General features: G+C 37.8%; 1 long non-coding RNA gene across 1 annotated transcript; it reads right to left on the bottom strand.

Moving 5' to 3' along the window:
* Positions 1-5,062: 5,062 nt before the first annotated feature.
* LOC124507617 (uncharacterized) lies at positions 5,063-6,064 on the bottom strand. Its single transcript, XR_006961053.1, has 2 exons — positions 5,987-6,064; positions 5,063-5,155 (listed from the first exon to the last, which is right to left on the bottom strand). It is a non-coding gene; the product is annotated as an uncharacterized LOC124507617 (long non-coding RNA).
* Between the last annotated feature and the right edge of the window lie 3,632 nt (positions 6,065-9,696).

Raw genomic sequence — 9,696 nt, 5'->3', positions numbered from 1 at the left:
CCTTACGACCCCTCAATAACACTACTGGGAATATATGCAAAGGATACAGGAGTGCTGATTCATAGGGGCACATGTACTCCAATGTCTATAGCAGTGCTTTCAACAATAGCCAAATTGTGGAAAGAGCCTAAATGCCCATCAACGGATGAATGGATAAAGAGATGTGGTTTATATATACACTGGAATACTACCTGGCAAGGAGAAAGAGTGAAATCATGCTATCTCTTGCAATGTGGATGGAACTGGAAGGTATTATGCTACATGAAATAAGTCACAGAAAGACAGATATCATATGTTTTTGCTCCTATGTGGAACTTGAGAAACTTAACAGAAGTCCGTGGGGGAAGGGAAGGGGAAAAATAGTTACAAACAGAGAAGGCGAGGGGCAAACCATAGGAGATTCTTGAATGCAGAGAACAAAGAGAGGGTTGATGGGGGGGCGGTGGGTGAGAAGGGAAAGTGGGTGGTGGGCATTGAGGAGAGTCTTGTTGGGATGAGCCCTGGGTGTTGTCTACAAGTGATGAACCACCAGAATCTACTCCCAAAACCAAGAGCACACTATACACACTGTATGTTAGCCAAGTTGACAATGAATTCTATTAAAAAAAAATGAAAAGCGAGGGGATGGAGAAAAATTTATCACGTTAAAAGAAAAAATAGCGATACTTTTGTTAGACAAAACAGTCCTTAAAACAAAGACTGTGGGGCACCTGGGTGCCTCAGTCATTTGATCGACCGACTAGGTCTTGGCTCAGGTCATGATCTTATGGCTGGTGGCTTTGAGCCCCATGTTGGGCTCCAGGCTGACAGCATGGAGGCTGCTTGAAATTTTCTCTCTCCCTTTCTATGTCCCTCCCCAGCTCTGTCTCTCTCAAAATAAATAAACAACCAAAAACAAAGACTGTAGCAAGAGCCAAAGAATGCTACTATATCATAATAAAGGCTACAATCCAATAGGAAGATCTAACAATTGTAAATATTTATACACCCACCATGAGAGCACTCAGGTACATAAAACATTAACCAAATAAAGGAACTAATTGATAATAAGACAGTAATAGGGTACTTTAACACCCATTTTACATCAATAGATATTAACAAAAAATCACCAAAAAATACATCTTAACAGAAAATCACCAAAGAAGCAGGGGCTTTGAGCCATACAGAGAAAGACAGATATCATATGTGTTCACTCTTATGTGGATCCTGAGAAACTTAACAGGAATCCATGGGATAGGGGAAGGAAAAAAAAAAGAGGTTAGAGTGGGAGAGAGCCAAAGCATAAGACACTCTTAAAAACTGAGAACAAACTGAGGGCTGATGGGGGGTGGGAGGGAGTGGAGGATGGGTGATGGGTATTGAGGAGGGCACCTGTTGGGATGAGCACTGGGTATTGTATGGAAACCAATTTGACAATAAATTTCATATATTTAAAAAAAAAAAGAAAAAGAAACAATGGCTTTGAATGACAGAGCAGACCAGATTGGACTTAAGAGATTTTTTTTTCTTTCTTTTCTTTTTTTTTTTTAATTTTTTTTTCAACGTTTATTTATTTTTGAGACAGAGAGAGACAGAGCATGAATGGGGGAGGGGCAGAGAGAGAGGGAGACACAGAATCGGAAACAGGCTCCAGGCTCTGAGCCATCAGCCCAGAGCCTGACGCGGGGCTCGAACTCACGGACCGCGAGATCGTGACCTGGCTGAAGTCGGACGCTCAACCGACTGCGCCACCCAGGCGCCCCAAGAGATTTTTTTTTTCAGAACGTTCCATCTTAAAACAGAATACACGTTGTTTTCAAGTGTACATTGAATATTCTCAAGAATGGATCACAAACAAAAAATAGGCCTTAATTATTAAAAACAATACATGCAGGTTAAATAACGTGCTACTGCACTGGAACGGCTTAAGCAAGAGATACAAGAAGAAACTTAAAAACGTGTATACAAATGGAAATGAAAAAATAATGGTCTGAAACCTTTGAGATGCTGCAAAAGTGGTCCTAAGAGGAAAGTATATAGCAATATAAGCCTACTTCAAGGAGCAAGAAAAATTTCAAACAACCTAACCTTACACCTAAAGGAGCTAGAAAAAGAACAACAAATGAAGCCTGAAGCCAGCAGAAGAAAGCAAATAATGATCAGAGCAGGGGGCCCTTGGGTGGGTTAGCTGGTTAAGTGTCTGACTCTCGATTTTGGCTCAGGTCATGATCTCAGAGTTGTGAGATTGAGCCCCGTGTTAGGCTCTCTGCTGGCAGCATGGAACCTGTCTGGGATTCTCTCTCTCTCTCTCTCTCTCTCTCTCTCTCTCTTTCTGCCCATCCCTCACTCATGTGTGGTCTCTCTCAAAATAAAATTAAAAAAAAAGAGATTAAAGCAGAAATGAATGATAGACAAACAAAAAACAGATAATACTAGAACAGATCAATGAAACCTAGAGCCGGTTCTTTGTAAAAATTAATAAAACTGATTAGGTGTTAGCCAGAGTAATCAACGAGAAAATAGAAAAGACCAAAATAAATAAAACCACAAATGTGAGAGTAGAAATAAAAACTAACACCACAGAAATACAAACATTTATGAGAGAATATTGTGAAAAAATGTATGCCAACAAGTTGGACAACTGAGAAGAAATGAATAAATTCCTAGAAATATATAACTTACCAAACTAAAACAAGAAGAAAGAGAAAACTTGAAAAAAATCAATAACCAGCAAGGAAACTGAATCAGGAATCAAAAAACTCTCAACAAACACAAGTCTAGGACCAGATGCCTTCAGACGTAAATTTTAACATGTAAAGAAGAGCTAATACAAAAAAAAAAAAAAAGTTTAACCTGTCCTTTTCAAATTGTTCCAGAAAAACATAAAAGGAAGGGAAACTTCCAAATTTATTCTATGCCAGCTTTACCGTGATACCAAAACCAGATAAAGACACAACAGAGAGAATTACAGGCCAGCATCTCTGATGAACATGCAAAAATCTTCAACAAAATAAGCAAACTGAATCCAACAATACATTAAAAAATCATTCACCGGGGGCAGAGGCAGCTGGGTGGCTTAGTGAAGTAAGCATGCAATTTTAGCTCAGGTTATGATCTCATGGTCCGTCGGTTTGAGCCCAGTGTCAGGCTCTGTTGACAGCTTGGACCCTGGAGCCTATTTCAGATCCTGTATTTCCCTCTTTCTCTGTCCCTCCCCTGCTTGTGCTCCTTCTCCAAAATAAAGAAACATTAAAAAAATCATTCAATCATTCACTATAACCAAATGGGATTTATCCCTGGTTTGCAGGGGTGGTTCAATATTTGCAAATCAATGAATGTGATACCTCATATTAATTTTCAAAAAAGCATAAAGTCATATCATTGCAATAGATGCAGAAAAAGAATTTGACAAACTATAACATCCATTCATGATATAAACTTCAACAAAGTAGGCTTAGAGGAACCACACCTCAACATAATAAAGGCCATATATGGAAAATGAGCAGTTAATATGATCCTAGCTGGGGAAAAACTGAGAGAAAAACTTCTTAGATCTTGCTTCTAGTTATCTGCTTCTTCTCATTAGCACCATTGGTTGTTAATAAATTAATCTTAACATTTATTACATCCTACTTTCATGGAGACCAATTTCTCCTATACAAGTTTATGTATCTTATCTCTCTTTTTTTTTAATCCACATTTCAATTTATCATTTTTGTTTTTTTCTTAACAAACTCCCCAAAGGTTAGATTTCTTTTGTTCACATATCTGTTAGGAAAAGTGTGGCCAGGACAGCTAGTCTCTGCCCTGCTCAGCTTCAGGTGGGGCAACTGAAAGGTTTGGGGTTGGATCCATTTGAAGATTTGTTCACTAACGTCTGGTGGTTGATGCTGGCTGTTGCCTGGGACTTCAGTTCAGGAGGTAGCAGAAACACTTAAACTGACACACCTAGACCCTCTTTGTGGCCTAGGCTTCCTCACTAGATGGGGAGCTAGATTCCAAGTTAGCAGCCTGAGATACAGAGCAAGGCAGAATCGCCTTTTGTCACCTAGACTTGGAATACACACAGGATCATAGTCACATATTCTGTTCATTAGGAGCAAGTCACTAAGGTTGTTCCACGGTCTTTTTTTTTAGTGGAATTAATATTTAAAACCTATGGACACCTTTAAAAAGCAGTATACTTTACCCACTGGCCACAAATGTTTGTATTCCTCCCACCTGAAAAATACATTCACTCCCCTCCCCCTCCAATACCTCCTGCAAGTCGCAGTTATCATGGCATCAGGTTCAGGGCTTGAGTCCAAGATCTTACCATCTTAATCAGGTGCAGTGGGGATAAGCTGCCTGGGTTATGGTATCTCAAGTATAGCCCCTTGAGTGCAAGTGTTCTCAATATGAGGACTTGAGAATGAAAGAGACAGTTATTTACCACTCACAAATGCAACATTCTAGTCAACTGCTGAGGACTCACCTATTCAGAAAAAGAAGATGGGAAGCACCCTAGTCCATAAGAGTTTTGAAATATAGCCTGATGCATGCTGTCAGTTCTTAAGTTAGGACTTAGTCCTAACCACGGGAATACTTTCTCCATGTCTTTTCCCTTTCTTTACTCCTTGAGCTCTTAGTTCCTTCCTTTTCATAAGGAATGACCTGTATTTGCAGCTGTTTTTTCATCCTGCTTCCTCCCTGTGGGACTTCTAAGACCCAAAGGCCTCTTTTCATTTTGCACTATTTGGCCCCTTTTAGTCCAAGGTAGCAAATAGTATGTTTGCTAGTATATATCTCTTACCTTTTTTAGTTTTCTGTAAATATTACTGGATTTCATGCCGTGTTTTAGCAAAGCGACCCTCCCAAGTCCTTTTGAGATAAGCTTTTCGCGTCAGGTTTCCTGTGAAGCTCTTATAGGACAATGCCTTTAAAATTTGTCTACTCTTGGGGCTCCTGGCTGGCTCAGTTGGTAGAGCATGTGACACTTGATCTCTGGGTGCTGAGTTTAAGCCCCATGTCGGGTGTGGAACCCACTTTAAAAAAATCTTATAGTCTTAAGATCCTTAAAGAAATTGGAGGCATACCTTAAATCTTTCTGTTTTCCTGGTAGCACCCTGGAGTTTCTCTGAACCCAAAAGCCATTTCTTTATTTTAGCATTATTTGACAGTTCAACATGTAGAGAGGCTGTAAATGAGAAACAGATACTTGAACCCAGTAAGTCCTGGTTCCTTTCAGTTGCATAGTCTTTCTTTAGTTTCTCTTTCCTATCCGTTTTACTTTCGGGTATTTTGTAGCACGACTTCCCTTTCGTCCAGTGTCATTTTCTTCACTTGCTTAGAAACCCTTGCTGTCAGCCTCTTCACAGGCCATCAGGTTTCCACTAAGAGTCTTGTGGAGGCCATTTTTGGGTCTCATCCTTACGCTTTTCTACATCTTTCCACTTCCACCTACCTCCTGGTTCAAAGGAAGTTTAGTTTTAGGTTTTTTTGAATAGCAGCACACCATTTTTAGTATCAGTATCTGTGGTAGTAATTTACTGCTGCATAATAAGCCACCTCAAAACCTAGTAGTTCAAAACAGCATTTCTCTTGTTCACCAATCTTTAGTTTAGGCAAAGCAGAGTAGGGCAACTCATTTCTTCTTCATTGGGCATCAGCTGGCATAACTGGAAGCTGGAGACTAGAATCATCTAAAGGCTTGTTCACGCACGTGTTTGGCTGTTGAGGCTGGCCTTTGGCTAGGACGTTGGCTAGTCTCAGCTGGAGTATCTACATGAAGACTCACTGGGTAGCCTGGGATTCCTCACCACGTGGTGGCTGCGTTCTAAGGGTGAGCTTCCCTAGAGAAAGTAAGTCAGAAGGAAGCTGTATCACATTTTCTAAGCTGGCCTTAAAAATCACAGCAGTTCTGCATATTCTGTTCACGAGAAACCAGTTACTGAAGCCAGCATATATTTAAGGGGAGGGATTTTCACAGAAGTATCAACGAATTTATAAAACCACCACATCCACCCACCTTGTCTTACCAATCATATAGAATGGATGGAAGTCGTTCCCAACTCAGCATCACTGAAACTCCAGCCAGTTTTGTTGTGGTTGTTTTTGTTTAGTATGATCTCTTATTTTCTTGAACGTAACAAAGGATTACAAGATAACAGTATTTAATTAAAAAAATTTTTTGCCTCAAAAACATATTTGGATCATCCAATTAAAGTTTTATACTGGGAGATGTGATTTCTGAACACATCCCGGAGAACCATTTCTCCTGGGAATGCACTTCAAATTAGCATAAAACATTTGCAGTTCAGAAACAGGCCGTGGCATTAGAAGCATTACTTATAGATTCATGAATTAGAGTCTTATTTCCAGAGTCTTATCTTGGGACATATTTGTTGACTTGGGCATACATAAGTCAATATGATATTGCTAAAACTTCTTTAAAAGTTATGGAGTGTTAAGATGAGGGAAGGGCTAAGAGACTTTCTCCTAAGAGGGGACTTATTTTATGAAAGAAAGATATGAAAAAATCATAGAAAAATAAAAGTATAGATCAAGTGCAAATGTTGTGTACTAAAGAGAATGATAGCAAAGATCTATTTCAGTAACACCTGATGTCTTTAACGTGTCTCTTGATTTTCTGACTTGTTTAAGGTTCCACATTCTAAGACAGGTAACATTTTATTGCAAATGAGTTTATTTAAAAATTTGAGTGCCTGGCTGGCTCAGTTACTCTTGATCTTGAGATTGTGAGTTCAAGCCTCACACTGGGTGTAGAGATTACTTAAAATCTGAAAAAAAAAAAGAATTTCAAAGTAGTTTTGAGTTAGACTCTTTTCACTCCCTTCCAAACTATAGTGTTTTATTCATGCAGGCTGATGTCCTTACAACAGAACTGGAAACTACATCTTCAAAATGTCTACACCTGGACGCAAAAAATCAAGTTCTTCAACAAGAGTTATTATCAATGAAAGCTTTCGAAGAAGAACGTGAAAAACTAGAGAGCAACAACAAGAAGTTACAGCAAGAAGTAGTAAAATTGAAGCAATTTATGGAAATGAATATGGTAGAACGCAGTCAAGTGGAGCAGTATAAACGGGAGATTGAAGAAAGAGCACGGCTGGACATAGAAGAAAAATTACACGAAGTCAACCTGTTTTTACAGGTTAATTGATTGATCTGTAATGTGCTTTAATTCATTTCACTGCAAATTACATTTTGGATAGATGTATTGTAGGGGTTTCCTCTACTTGCTTTATGGTAATTTGTAGATTTCTGGAGGCATTTGTTCCTCCCTTTAAAGATTTCAGTTTTCATCATTATTCCTACTAAATCGAGAGGATAAGAAAAAATGATGATTTAAACAACTAGTCTCACTATGAAGAGGAAAAGAAAAATTATGATTTAAAAATTGCACTGTACTTGGATTATTCTTAAGATTATTGTTGACTTTAAAAATTTTCTCATTGAGTCTATTATTTGAATTATCAGATTGCGTGAATACTAATACAGGAATGATTGAACTTTAATTTTATAAATCATATTTAATTCAGTTAACATTGATGATAAATATTTTACACTTGAGCTTTTTTCATTTAAAATTTCTCTCTGAAACTTTGACTCAGAACTAAGGGAAACAGGTATAATTAATTATTCAGATTATACCTATTTTGAAACTATCCTGTTAATTTTTTTTTCATTAGGCACAAGCAGCAGCTCGACAAAACTTGGACCAGTTAAGAGAAAATGATCATGCTTCAACGAGAAATCAAATGGAACTTAGAATTAAAGATCTGGAATCTCAGGTCTCTACAATGAAGACTTCTCAAGGATCTACTAAAACAGAGTTGGAAACCTACAGGCAACTCTACCTAGAAGAATTAAAACTTAGAAAGTCCTTGAGAAATAAGCTGAACAGGTAAGTCAACACAGAATCATAGACAAGAAATTTAGCTTATTAATTTGCCTCTAAAGCATAATTTCTGTGGAGCCGAGATCATGAGATGAGTAGGAAGTGAAAGCCAACTAGATCGTGTTATTTTGGAAAATGAGGTTTCTAAGTGAACTTACCTTTGAAATGTTAGTCCAGGACAGTTTGCATCCCTTCTCTTTTTTTCGGTTTTACAGGACCTCTTCCCCCACCCCACCCCCGCACCCCCCGCCCTGTATATTTTCCATTGATCCGATCTGCTAGTCTTTAAGTGCATTGTTCGAAGCTTTCTCATTTAGAAGCATATTATTATAAAATTGCTTGTCAGAATTACCCTAAATAGAAATGTCGATGAGTTTCTTTTTGGAAGATTACATCTTTAACCTAAAAGGTCAAGTACTACTACTACTCATCCTGGCAGCTTGGTACATTTATTCTCTTGATTGTGACCTTTGGTATGATTCCTAGAGTGGGCCTTGAGACAAACTATCCTTTATGCTTTTTCTACTTTACATAAAGGCATCCGGGTGAAATACAGAAAGACTCACACAGGGCTGAAGGGTAGTATAATTCCCGAAGTGGCTAAAAAGAGCACCATGGTGGGAGGGAGGCCTGTGGAAGACTGAAGACAGAAAGGGCAGATTCTGCCTCCAGTGCCTTGGTAACTGTTATAAGCTAATTGCCTCTGTAGCTGTTTTAGTTCTTTCTGATCACACGTCTGTCATCTCCTATCTCCCCTAGAGATTGTTGGTCTCAATGATTCCTCAGTGTCAAATGCTCAGTTTCTTTGAGATAAAAAGTGAAATGTACAAGAGTGGTGAAAGCAAACGCTTGAAAATGTCTTTGAGGGATGGTTTAGTTTTACATCTGTAAACAGGTTTACTAAATATAAGTAGGTATATATAATGGCATCCTGAAGGATCCTGTCAGTACAGCCATTCCAGAAGACAGCAAGTATTATTTGTTAACCCATGTACATCACTGATAGCCACTTCTCTCCCTTCCCTAACTTGAATTGTTAGTTAGGAATCCCCCTGGAAACATAAGTATTTCTTTAGAACAATTTTAAAAGTATAATTTTAGATAGTAGGTGTGCTCCGTCACATGTTCAGTGTTAAAACACTGTTCAATGGCAAATGCTATTTACTATTATGGAAACCTAAAAAAAATGTATGTCATTTAGGAATGATTTAGGGGAAAAGCAAATGTATTTGTGTTTTTTAATCTTCACAGGGCTAAGGAGAGACTGTCGGAGAGCAATACAAATTTTCTTGTGGAGAGACAGCAGCACCAAACTTTACTCAGGACCCTTACTATGAGCCCAGGCCTGGAACCACCTTATTGTGGACATTTTGAAAATAATTTAGTGCTCAATGGAAACCTTACTCCAAGAGGAAACTTAGTGATTCCTACCTTAAACCCACGGCTGTCATATGACGACAGGGAGGCTTCCTTGTGGAAGGTTAGTTATATTATCTGTTTAGTTTGGGTTTCAGATATCTGATGTTGTTGCTTTGAATTTAGCGAAATTCTGAGTTGTTTAAGTAACTAACACATACGAGATAAAAGTCAGCATTATATGTGCTAAGAAAGAACTGAGGCAAATTTTATATATATATATTATATATATAATATATTTATATAATGTTAATATAATTTTAATATAATAAAATATAATATATAATATATTATAATATAATAGATAATATATAATATTTAATATAATATTAATATTATATATATATTAATCCCTTGATCTCTCATTTATAAGAGATACTTATTTTTATTTTATTTTAGTG

This window comes from Lynx rufus, unplaced genomic scaffold (assembly GCF_022079265.1).
Source record: "Lynx rufus isolate CCGP_SWC_20201006 ecotype Redwood Valley unplaced genomic scaffold, mLynRuf1.p SCAF_12, whole genome shotgun sequence".
NCBI lineage: Eukaryota > Metazoa > Chordata > Mammalia > Carnivora > Felidae > Lynx > Lynx rufus.
The sequence above is the reverse complement of the archived record's forward strand: the minus strand, read 5'-3'. Positions and strand labels throughout refer to the sequence as shown.